Source organism: Pezoporus occidentalis, unplaced genomic scaffold (assembly GCF_034315485.1).
Source record: "Pezoporus occidentalis ecotype Australia unplaced genomic scaffold, CSIRO_AGI_Poc_V1 ctg239, whole genome shotgun sequence".
NCBI classification, from domain to species: domain Eukaryota; kingdom Metazoa; phylum Chordata; class Aves; order Psittaciformes; family Psittacidae; genus Pezoporus; species Pezoporus occidentalis.
In genome coordinates this window covers 421666-434724 of record NW_026914275.1, presented here as the reverse complement: position 1 = coordinate 434724, position 13059 = coordinate 421666, and the positions used below count along the sequence as shown (strand labels likewise).

Below are 13059 nucleotides of genomic sequence, written 5' to 3'. Positions count from 1 at the left end.
AGCCCAGCTCTCTCAGCCTGTCTCCAGAGCAGAGCTTCTCCAACATTGACATGGCCTACTCTGGACTACAACAGCTCCACATCCCTCTTGTGTTGGGGGCCCCAGAGGTGGACATAGTACTCCAGATGGGGTCTCACAACAGTAGATTAGAGGGGGAGACTCCCCACTCTTAACCTGCTGCTCACTCTCTGGGGATGCAGCCCAGGACAAGGGTGGTTTCTGGGCATCAAGCGTTCACTGCTGCGTCAAGGGGAGCTTCTCGTCAAACAGCACCCCCAATTTTTTCCCTTTTTAAGCATGGGGATTATGTTTCCCCTTTTCCAGTCAGTGGGAATGTCACTTGACTGCCACACCTTCTCAAATTTAGAGTGACTAATATCTCCAGTGAAATCTACATCACAGAAGTGCTGTAAAAGCCTTCCTAGGTAAGGTAGGCTTTTCAAATAAATGGAAAATTAATGTCCTCATAGACTGTGCTAAGTGTTAAAAGTGTTTCTTGCATAATGATACTGAAGGATGATCAAGAGTTGGCTGAAAGTATATATTCTTGAAAAAGCACATGAAGTATTGAGTTTTTTGTAGTGGCAAGTAGCTGCTTAATTAAAATTCCTTGATAGCCTCCAATATGATTCTGCTATATTTATTAATGAAATTACTTGGATAATATGTCATCAAACCTACAATCAGCATCAGAATTAACTTAACTTCCACCAACATACTGGCAATATAATACATGGGTAAGTCCTTATTACAGTAACTCAGTAGGAAGTAAGATGTTTCTAAATACTTTTTATTATTGGTGTATCATATCTAGAAGTTCTGATTCATTTCAGCTCATCAAAATGTAACTGCTTTAATTACCATAGCGTGTGTAAGTATAATGTGGTTTGGATGCAATTTGGTGCCATTACATGAAATACAGGTATAATAGTGTGGGAAAATAATTCTTTAAGATAGCTGGAACTCAGGTAAGTTTAAATCTGCTTTAGTCTACTGAGATAAACAAGTGCCTCTTCCTTGTCTTTTTGCCATTAAGTGGAGAGTGGGAAAAGGAATCCCATATACAAGTGAGACTTGCAAACATGCTGTGATTAGTTTGGAGTCAAGACTTATATTCACAAATATAACAAATTCAGGGAAACCAAGCTTCAACATGTACTTTGAAATCTATGCAAAGTGTTAGATTAGGTTATAAATACCTGAAATGTAATCTGCATTGACAAGCTGTGTGATCACAGTACGTGAGGTATGATCACACAGTGCCAGTGTTTTTAAGAATCATTATGGAATTACAACTAACAGATCAAGTAAAGATTTTACCATTCATTTACCAGTGTTTTTGAACAGAAGAACTTTAATGCAATGTTATTTTAAAACTACTTGCTTAACTTCTGTATTGTTTATTGTGTTATATACATAAGCAATGAAAAGATTGCTAGATGTTTTGGGCCCTGGGGATTTGCTTTCCTCTCTATGTGGAATAATACAAACAAAAGCCAGGTGCTAACTACTCTTCAATGAACAATTAAACTTTTAATACCCTGGGTTTGGAGGATGTGTACACATGCTTATGTGGACAATGGAAGATTTCAGGTGTTTAAATAAAAACTTGAGTATTTCCAAGGCTTGATATACAGCTGGCTTTAATAACAGAATCAGAGAATCATAGGATGGTTGGGGTTGGAAAGGACCTTAAGATCATCTAGTTCCAATTCCCCTGCCATGGGCAGGGATGCCTCACACTAGACCATGTTACCCAAGGCTCTGTCCAGCCTGGGCTTGAACACTGCCAGGGACGGAGCATTTACCACTTCTTGGGGCAACCTGTTCCAACTACCTTATGGTCTCATTTTTCTTTTTTTTTTTTTTTCAGTCTAATTAATTATAATATTTTATGCTGATACCATCCTGGATTTAAAAGAGTTATATTTACATAACTGGCTGTTTCAGAATTTACTGGGGTTTGTATCCAATTAAAAAGGTAGTTACAATAAATTCTAGAAAATGGTATTGATTCATAACAGCAAGAAGGAGTATTTTCATCGTGTGACAATAGTGATGCTGTTTCATAATTAGCTTTAAAATATTGCAGTATATACAAGCCATGAGCAGTAAATCTGGTTTGCATATCTGGATACAATTAGGAGATAAAATGCAGTAATCTCATTATAGAGCTTCTTTGCTTTAATAGTATGGTAAAGAAATAAACAAACATTGGATTAATTGAATTTCCTCTTGCTGCATGTCTGTAAGATGGCGTTTCCAATTGTACAGCCTCTGACTTTGTTATATTTCCTAAACTTAAAACCTGTGAAGCACATCTAACCATGGCTTTGGAGAAGTGGAACATGACAATGTTTACTATGACTTGCTTGCTTGAAGTCCACAGAGAATTGAGACATGAATTAAAGCTAAAGCTAAATCCCAAGTAAAACCCTGATTTGAGGCTTAGTAAAGTCAGTGGGAATATTCTTACTGACTACAGCAGGTAGCGATGAGACACAAGTGATAGCTCTTAAATGCCACTGATCTCATCAGTACATGTTGTAGCATGGAATCATACAGTAGAACAAAAGGAATAAAAGAGGAATGAAAGCCTTTCAAAACACAGACTTCTTGGCAGAGCCATCACGCTTTTAACAACAGATCCATGGAAAAGAGAAAAGAGGGGAAAGGATTTCAGTGTCAGACACTAAAATACTGAATTTAGAATGTAGTAAAAATGTACTACATCTGTCCTTTATATGAAACCTATGTGAAAATTATATTTCCAATTTACATGTTGAGAGCATTGCAAAAGACTTCGATTGCTTTTAAGTAGTTTCTGAAAACCTACCACACACTCATTCCTTTTCACCTGCCAGGAAAAAAGATCACATTTTCACTAGCAGTAAATTGCAGGGAGTTTCATCAATCTCTAGCTAAACTTCTTCAAACATTTCTGTTCATAACTGTTAAAGGATCTCTGCAGACAGGGTACACTGCCATCTTCCCAGTTTGCTTTTCCAAATTGCTGGCTCCTTGCTTTCAGATTACAGTGTGTGCCTGGTAAGTAAACACACAGGTGACTGTACTTGTATATTCCAGCCAGATATCCTTTTCCCCAATTTTTGGGGGGGGTGGGGATTGCTGGCCATATGTTTCAGCTCATTTTATAATGGATAGTAAAATCCCATTCTTTTGTTGGTCACCTTCTAGCCTTTGAGAAGCATTTCTGCTTATCAGTTAATCGTTCATTTTATGTCTTCAATTAAAATACATGGCTGTTATTTGCCACTGAGGTTTTTTTGTTTCCCCTTGTTACAAATAAGTCTTTGCTTGGCAAATTCATTGTTATCTAAAAAAGTCACTGCATACCCCCTTATCATAATGGGCTTAATTTTCTATTCTGTATCATGTGTTTATCCAAATTATTTCATACAAACAAATTAAACAAATTCTCAGGAAACCAGCATTCTCTTAGGAAATTATGGAAGGTAAAAGATACTTTAAAATGTCGTATTCTCACAGGCTTTCCCAGTTACCACAAGTATCTCTTCTTGGGGCAAGCTGTGGAAACAGCAGTTTCTCAAGCAGACCCATGTGTTCTTTGTTGGCAAGTACCAACTTTATAATGACAACATCTGTTAATCATCTTGGAACAAAGCTTTGCTAGGAGAGATTTAAGAAGAGGAAAGCAAACCATATAAATCCTGAGCATGAATAGGGAAGTTGCTCTGCAAGTTGCGCTGCTTCACTCCTGCAGGTTTCTAGGCAGAAGGGCAAAGCAGTATCTCAGTCTGAACCTTGCTTAGCATTGTGTGTTCATCTAAACATATTCTTACATGAGCTTCGATCACATGTGTTCACCAATGTCAATGCTCATTCTTAAACCCTTACTAGAGTTGAAAGGGGGGTGGGGTGGTGGGGGTGGTGGTGGGAAGAGCAGGGATTGCTTAGTGCCCTGCAGGATCAAGCCACAAGAATATTTACTAGGAAAGGGATTATCATCCTGCCGTTCATGGAAAGATAACAGATTCCCATTATGTCCTGCTTCTCTGCGGTGCAGAGAAAAGAAAAACGTCAGTCCGTTCAGTGGGAAGGAAGTTAGTTGGGGGATTTCCCATTCCCAGCTGTGCTGCACAGCTGTATGCTGTCATGAAGTCCTACCCCAGCAACAGCAACCAACATTAGATCTTTATTCAGGGAAATCATCAGGTGATTAGCCATGAAACAAAGTTTAGAGCAAACATTTAGACCGCAGGGACTGGGGTTTAGTGCAAGCCCAAAGTCAGCTCTATGGAGCTCTAGGCTTTGTGGAATATGTTGGAGAAAGCTGGTGTGGACACCTCCAATTGGCATGGGTCCATACACACATCTGTCTGTGAATGGGAAGGACACAGGTGTTTTGGGCTTGCTCACTAGCATGTATCACTATACTTTAGATGAAGTGCCCGACCAGTGCTGACTCTTAGACAAAGCAGATTTTAAACAATATTTTAAAATCCTATCAGTCTGTGCAGGCATTCAGTAAACAGACACATCCTGTGTCATCCCAGCGAGACTTGGAACATGACTATGCGTCAAATGTGCTTTATTACTGTGTTTTTTGCCAAACACTTATCTAGTCCCAGTAACAGTTTTCTTCTGTATTTCTTCCTAATTCTTTCATGAAGTTCCCTCCCTTTAATAAGAACTTTCTGAATTCAGACATCTCTCTCTGTTCAATATCTTGCTTATTGTCACATCTCAGTACCCAAGTGGCAACCTGCAACAAATTTACTTTGTTAGCGCTTTCAGATGACACATTCCAACCTTTGGCTTTCTTCTTGGCTGTTTAGACACTGCACAGCTTCAATGCATCTTTCTGCTGTAGCCAGACTATCAGAAGAGATTATCCTGGTTGTGTATTTCTTCTTCAGGGCATATGAGAAGGATTCTCCTTTGCCCCAGAATGCCTTTATAAGTGCAGACAAGTAAAATGTCTGTTTTCTTAATGCCTTCTGTCTAATCTGTATCTGCTGTCACAGCTTTGGAAAGTGAATGTATTTTTCTCACTGCTCATGAATTTTTTCATTATCTTTTTTTTCTTTTTTGAATATCAATAGTCTGATTCTTTTATCCTTATTATGTTATCATTCTTCCAGTTTGTCTGCCTTTTCTAGGCATCAGTATTACTGTATAAGCTGTCATTTTAATCATACTTCATTTCCATTTACCATGTTACAGGATGCACTTACATTTATATTTATCCAAATATGTAATTGTACAGCTGCTGATTTTGTAATTATTAGTACAAAACATCAATATTCTGAGTTCATAATATCTGCTGGCACTCAGCCATGCTCATCAGCTCCTCATCACCACGTCTTCACTTTCCTCACAGATGATCCTAGCTTACAGAAATACTACATTTTCAGTGTCTTCCATCGTCCTGCCTAGAGAAAACTCTCCATCATGCCTCATCCCCATCCCACTGCCTTGCAGAGCCATTTTTCTACACCCTTACTTGCATGAGACATTTTACCTCCAGCTCTGTTTATAGAAAGCCTATAAATTCTTTCATCGCCCTTAGTGTAAATGCCTCATTCTATCCACAACGCAGCACAGTTAACAGTTTAAGCTTTTACCTAAGGTTGACTTTTAAGAAAACACAGTGGTTTCAAAACTTAATATTTGTCATTTGGGGTGGTAGGTAAAGGGTAGCCTCTGTCAAGAGAAGCATGAGCAAAGCCTGCCAGAGGGACTTCAGCATGTGTAGGGAGCGAGAAAAGGGTGGCGGTTCCACTGCCTGGCTGCACATTCTGGCTTTGGCTTCTGTTGTAGAGATACAGTTTAGGAAGAGACTTGGGGGCAAAGAAAACCAGAGAAACCTAAATAATCAGGGTGAAAAGTGCAGATTTTGATTCATGCTAACTGAACTGGCAGGATCTGATCCTGAGATGAATTACATGGAAATCCTGGTGTTGTCACACTTCTATCTCATGGGTGAAAGTTTATCTGGGTGACAGGGACATTTCCTGCAGCCTCTGTTCTGTGCAAATGGGATGAGAAAACAGCTGAGAGGGGGCTTTTGAGAAGGGGATAGGAAGAGAGAGCATTGTAGAGGGGTGGAAAAAGGAAGGAAGAAGGGAAGAAAGAAAGGCAGAAAAAGAGAGAGAAAGAAATAGGGGGAGAGAGAGAGGGAGGAGAGAAAGGAAGAAAGAAGGAAAGAAAGAAGGGAAGAAGAGAGAAAGACAAAAGGAGAAAGAGAAAGAAGGGAAGAAAGAAAGAAGAGAAGAAGAGAGAAAGACAAAAGGAGAAAGAGAAAGAAGGGAAGAAAGAGTGAAAGACAGAATGAGAGGGAGAGAAGAAGGAAGGGAGAGGGAGACAGAAAGCAAGAAAGAGATTTTCCCACCTTTCTATCCCTGATTAAATCTATTTTATAATCTACCAACACAGGGATAAGGTATTACGTGTCATTTTATTGTCCTTCATTACCCAGTGTAATTTAAACTGAAATGCATATGAGAAGAAGAGTATAATCATTCCTAATCCTTCCTGCACTTAACACTTCCTCCATTTACATGGCAGTTTGAGGTGTAAAGGAAAGGGATTTCAGTTCCTTCAGATGTTCATGCCTAGACCTGAGGTGAGAGCATTCCCAGTACCACCAGCTTGGATCCATGCAAGACAGGAGGTTTTGCCAAGTGGTATAAATGACTTTCTGCATGACCAGATAAACACATTCCCTGCAGGAGTTTCTCCTAATGTTAATGAGAACACCAGCAAGAGGAGTAACAGCCTGAGTGCCAGCTCTGTGTCTCTCTGAACAACTATGGTACTATCTCTGTTACCTTCAGAGAGGTAAAAAGGTAATTGGGGAAGTGCAATTTTACCATTTCACCAGAGAAATGTAAATTGCAGCACATCTTTGATCATTTTAGCATCGTTTAGACCAAATTAAAGCGTGAAAGCATTGTAGTCGCTTAGGGCGTAAAGCCTTCCAATGTACTGTTCCATAATGAGAAATTAAACATTAGAGGGATAAAGACATCTGGGGCTTAACTGTTTGCAGTACTTCTGTATAAGCAGTCAGCACTGTAGGTCACTGAAGGGTAATGTGCCTTTACCAACTTTCTTTTGAAACACATTACCAGCAATCTGTGTCCTTTGAATGCACTTATTTCAGCAGAACCCTTTTTACTAACTTTGTAAGCAATATTTTATCTAGTTAAGTTCCACAGGAGCAACTCCATGTGTACATATATTTCTGAGATAGGTTTTGAAAACAGCCCTAAGCTGAAAAGTCACCGATCTCATTGTCCAGTGAATTCCTGCTCACCAGCATTTCCCATGTTTTATTAAAATGGACTTCTTTCAAACAAAGATGTCACAAAGCTGAATGGTCCCAAATAGGAATGACATAGTCTGACCACACAGAGTGTGAATGAAAGGAGGCAGCTTGGTATGTGATGACTAAAACTACAAGACAAGCCTCCAAGAAAAATTGCCTTACTAAACACATGAAGCAGAACATACTTCTTGCTTCAGGCCAAGAGCAGTCTGCAGGTAGATGCTTTGACCCCACGCTCATAGTGCCTACTTCTGTGAAAGTCATGTGCAAGCATCAGGCCGGCACCAAGAGTTTAGAAGCCAAGCTAAATGGAGAACAAAACCGATCCTTCTCATGAGCTGTGTGATTTAGATCATCCTGACAAGAAATTCACTTAAGAGCTGTAATATCTTGGTTGTGGCAAGTAGTGATAGGATAAAATGTGAAGGCTAATGCAGTTTGCCCCTAGAATGCCATAAAGTCAAAATTAATTAAGAGGAGTTAATAGTGAAAGGTCCTTTAAATTATTTCAAAATAGATAACTCATATAACTTAATGGAAGCTCAGTTTAAAATGCTAATGCCATTACACTGTAAGTTACTGAAACAATCCTGCAAGACTAAGGAAAACATTCACCTGTGAGTTGTTATTCATGCCACACAAGGGAACAGTTACCTCATCCCAGCTAAGTGACAGTGCTGACACCTCTGTGTACCTCTTCTCCTCCTCTTGAGGCCTTGCAAGCTCACCAGTGAAAGCAGGAGAATGAGGAACTGAATTCTAGAATACTGGAATGGTTTGGGTTGGAAGGGACCTTAAAGCTCATCCAGTTCCAACCCCTCTGCCATGGACAGTGCGGAGAACTGTTGTGCCATTTAAACCCCATGTTGGTTTAAAGCATTTCCCATGCTACTGTGTTTTAGGATTTTAGTAATATCCAGAGCTCTAGCTGTGAGGGACAACATGTTTGCTTGTGGGGATATCTGGAAGACTTTGTTTATTGCAAAGGTAAATTATTCCAGATTAATTAAGGTAAGGCTATGAGTTAATGCAACTGTAAAGGCTTTAAGAAACCCTCTGTCATCTCTCATTGCATATAAGTGGAAGGCAGATAGCACAGCTGTTTGGCAGTGGAAATTAAACCGAAAGTCACTGCCAAATGAATATAGTTTCTGTTTCTCCCTGCTGCCACCTTCCCTTGTTTTGGGATTCATGAGGAAAGCCTAAGCGGCCGCTGTTCTTTTGAAAAAGGAAAAGAATTTGCTTTGTTTTCCCTCCCTGCCTCTCTTGAACCAATGTTTCTTGGAGTCTTTTGACTTTACTTTTAGGGTGAAAATGCCTTGAGTATACCAGGTATACAGTCTGAGGTTTTCTATTCCTTGATTGTCCATTTTAAGGTATAATGATTCTCCTTAAGAGAGTGCTGTTGTGCCTGAAGCCAACAGATATGCCATCAGAATGTCTCAGCTGAGAGATTTACGATCAAAACAATACCCTGAAAGAAAGCACAGTTCAGTTTTATAGTAGCAGAGAGCACAGTACAAATGCTCTTTACTCTGTACTCAATTTACTACAAGAAGAACACAACTTCAGGCTGAAGTATGTGACATATCAACAGGATCATGAATTTGTAGGGCTAGATCTGTCTGCCTTGAGATCAAGGTACTTTTAAGAACTTAAACCAGCTGATGATCTTGAATGTAGTTCAAAACCTTCCTTGAAAAGGATTCAGAGATTAGCCACACTATTCCTCAGCAGGTGATTTTGAATCTGATTTATCCCACGTTGTCTCCTGTCTGCTGGATATTAAGAGTGTTTATTTCTGTCCTTTAATCTGAAAGCAGTTAAGTTTCCCTTAAACGTAACACTTGCCAGGATGGACAGGAGAGTTAACACCTTTCAGAGGCGTTTTAGGGTGTTGTAGTGACTCAGGGAGGGTATAATGCCATCTGCTAGACCCAAATCCAGGAACTGGATGTAACATGCAGAACAGTGAAGTTAGAAACTCATTTGTATGGCATGTGTGGAGTGTGAATATGCAGAGTGAAGTCTCTACATTTTGGATTTCTAAGGGTCTTTGTCATAGTTCTCCGTAATGATATTTTCTGGTGAGCAAACAACTACTTTTGAATAAGGAGATAGTATGATTTCTGGCACTGTGCAGATAATAAACTCTCATCTGAAGTCCAGGTGAAGCATGAATGTTAAGCAGTGACAACCCAGATAGCATATGAAGGTAGTAACTGCTCCCTCAGACTTTGTTCCATTTAGTTGTAAAAATCATTGAACATTATCAAAATCACAGTCTTGGCCCATTTCCCATTGAATCATTGCGCACAGTCAGCAGTTAATTCATAAAGATCAGTATGGGCAATGAAAACCCCTTTGAATCACTAGAAAGTAGGTTGAGATTAGCTGATGAAGGGGGTGAAAATCCACATGGCGCATGCCCAAGGTTTAGCCATTATTTGCACAAAGAACCTCAAAAACTCTCAGCTTTCAAAACTCTTTGCTGTTCATCTCAAATTAAAGAGATTGAAGTCAACTTGCCATTGCAGTATTGAAACTGCCAAGTAATAAATCATCATCTGATATTTATAGCCCAAAATTAAGACTGGTGACTCATACACACTGTTGAAGTAGTGAAGTCCTAATAATCCAATCTGGAGCAGCAGGGAAAGGAATAGCTTTCTGATGTGAAGTCAGACAAGTAATTTCCTATTTAAAATTTGATTAGATAAAATCTTTTGAACATGTGCTTGTAAAGCAACAGCCTGTTTAAATATGTATCCTGCTGAAGCATGGGCAGTATGCTGTACAGCTACAGCCAGCACAAAGAACATTTGCTGGGGGAGGCGTTTGGTAGGTATGCAATTGAATGAGCATTAATTTGAGGGGATATTTTTGTAGGTTTTTATAAAAAAAAAGAAAACGAAGATTCAAGCAGGAATATTTTGCCCCCTGAAAGAAAAAAAAAAAAAAACTATAGTTTTTTAACTAGAAGTTAAACTATCAAGCTAGTAAGCTTGGTATTTTAATCCAGAAAGTTCTTCTTGGTTTAAAGGTAATATATTATACAACCCTGAGGAAAAGGAATAAAGGCCAGAAAAAACAGGATGGGGGATTTTGGCTTAATTCTGACCCACTAATCATGACTGGGAATTTTGCTTTTGACTTAATGAGATGCCAGTTTTGAGCCCAGAAATGAAGGGGGTAGATCCTGCTGCCCTCCTCTGTGCTGCACAGGATGGTATCCTGCAGCAGCGACACACCTAAGAGGATGTGTCCAAACATTCAGCTCAGGATGAACTGCAACGATGTGCCAAAACACAGAACATGACATTGTTTCAGGTTACAGGACAGTGACACTGTCTTTTTCTCATATCTGGATTTATATAATTTACAGAGGTTGTGGCACCATTTCAAAACCAGCTATTGATAGTAAAGCATGCTGTCAAAATTGGGATACAGTCCCGTGTCAAGTTAAAATACAGAATCCCATTACAACAGTATAGAACAATTGTAGCCAAGCTGGAACATTTCATCACTCACCATAAAAAGTACTGTCAGAATAGTCCTGGGAATTGAAATATTCATGTTATGTTCACACATTTAAAAAAAATTGCTACTTTTGAAAGTGACCAACTACTCAGGTTCACTGGAATTTAGTTTTTCTCCTCTCTTCATGGACCTCTTCATTTTTTGTTAAAGCTATAGGGACTATATATTTATTTTTCCTTTGAGTCTGTGATGTGAAAAGCATTCATGTGTGCCATGCAGTCTGTTAAGTATCTGCTTCGTGTCTGTTCATTCCACTAACCTTAGGTGGGGAAATTTTCCTGGAGGTTTCTTGCCTTACCTCTGAAGGTGGGTTTCCTGCTACAGCTTTTCTCCCAGGTACAAAAACTGTTTCCATCTGGTTCTCCTAGCAGAACCTATTTGTTCAGGTGAAGGCAGGGGTCACGGAATCCCAGACTGGTTTGGGTTGGAAGGGATCTGTCCTGGGTTCAGCAGTAGCAGTCATGTTTCTCCTTCTTGGTAGCTGGTGCAGTGCAGTGTTTTGACTTTCGGCCTGGGAACAGAGCTGATAACAATGATGTTTTGGTTTGGCCAAGGACTTTGTGAGCCTCATGCTCTGCTAGGGAGGAGGGGAAGCCGGGAGGAAGCAGAGACAGGACACCTGACCCAAACTGACCAAAGAGGTATTCCATACCACAGCACGTCATGCCCAGGGTGTAACTGGGAGTTAGCCGGAAGGGCTGGGAGACTGCGGGGTTGGAGGAGGTATTGGTCGGTGTTTGGTCGGGCTGGGGGGGGGAGTTATCGGTCGGCTGGTGGTGAGGTGATGTATTCTCTTCCCTTGTTATTTCCTTTATCATTGTTATCATTGGTGGTAGCAGTAGTGATCTGTGTTATACCTTAGTTACTAAACTGTTCTTATCTCAACCCGTGGGAGTGGCATTTGTTTCGATTCTCCTCTCCGTCCCTCTGGGAGTAGGGGGAGGGAAAGAAGGGAGGGAGTGAGTGAACGAGTTACCTGACTGGGTTTAAACCACGACAGTTCTTTTGGCGCCCAACGTGGGGTAAGAAGGATTGAGATAATGACAGATCTGACCAGATTAGTAGTCACTCAGTGACTCATCCAGTCAAGCTCATCCAGTTCAAACCCCTGCCATGGGCAGGGACACCTTCCACTAGAGCAGGTTGCTTCAACCTCCATCCAATCTGGCCTTGAACACTGCCAGGGATGGGGCAGCCACAGCTTCTCTGGGCACCCTGTGCCAGTGCCTCAGCACCCTCACAGGGAAGAACTTTTTCCTAGTGTCTAATATCTATGTCCCCTCTGTCAGTTTAAAGCCTTGCCCTGTCACTACAGGCCCTTGTCAAAAGCCGCTCTCCAGGTTTCTTGTCAGCCCCTTTAGACTCTGGAAGCTGCTCCAAGGTCTCTCCAGAGCCTTCTTGTCGCCAGGCTGAACCAGCTCTCTCAGCCTGTCTCAATAGGAGAGGATGCTACTGCTTGCCATGGCAGTCCCCTAGCATCATCTGTGTGGGACCACCTCCATCTTTGTAGGTTTAATTGCAGCCTGTAAGCAGCATCTGAGTGTGCATCTCTCCTGTTCCCAGTGAATTTGCTGGATATGCAGTCATATCCAGCTGGATAGGCAAGTACTGACTGGCTGCATACTCACTTGACATAAACTCCACATGGATATCATGAACTAGAAAGAGCTTAATAAAAAAACTCCACTTTAATCATATTCCAAGGTCCTGTGACATCTTAACAGAAAGTTGGCAGCTTGTCAGTAAATGAAAAAGTTGTATGACACTAATGGGGACACAAAAGTGTTCAGTATCATACCCAAATGCATCACCAGGAAATGCCCAGTGGGAATTCCCCATTAATCCAAAAAACCCTGAGCAATCAATGTCCATTCATGAGACTAAAAACCCATAATCCTTTTGATTTAAAGCAGAAGCCTAGGTGCTGTCAGCTGCAACCCCTACTCTAGAATCAGTTTGCATCCTCTTTGTGAAGCAAATTAGCATAATCTCTGTCACAATAAAAATTGGAAGTGTATTGTATCAAAGAAGATTTGAAATGAGTTTTTTAAACTTCAGATAAATCCTAAACTTATTTTTGCAAACTGTATGAAACTATATTGCAAATTATAAAGAAATCTACTCAAAAGGAGCAAATACACAACCACAGAAATACTTTTATATCTGTATAAATACTCTGAAACCACATCAATCTGCAGAATACA

The 13059-nt window shown here is 40.3% G+C and overlaps 1 protein-coding gene across 6 annotated transcripts in view; it reads left to right on the top strand.

Annotated features, from left to right (window-relative positions):
• LOC134165373 (glypican-5-like) overlaps window positions 1-13059 on the top strand; it is a 391916-nt gene that overhangs the window by 298348 nt on the left and 80509 nt on the right. The gene's annotated exons all lie outside the window — the stretch shown is intronic.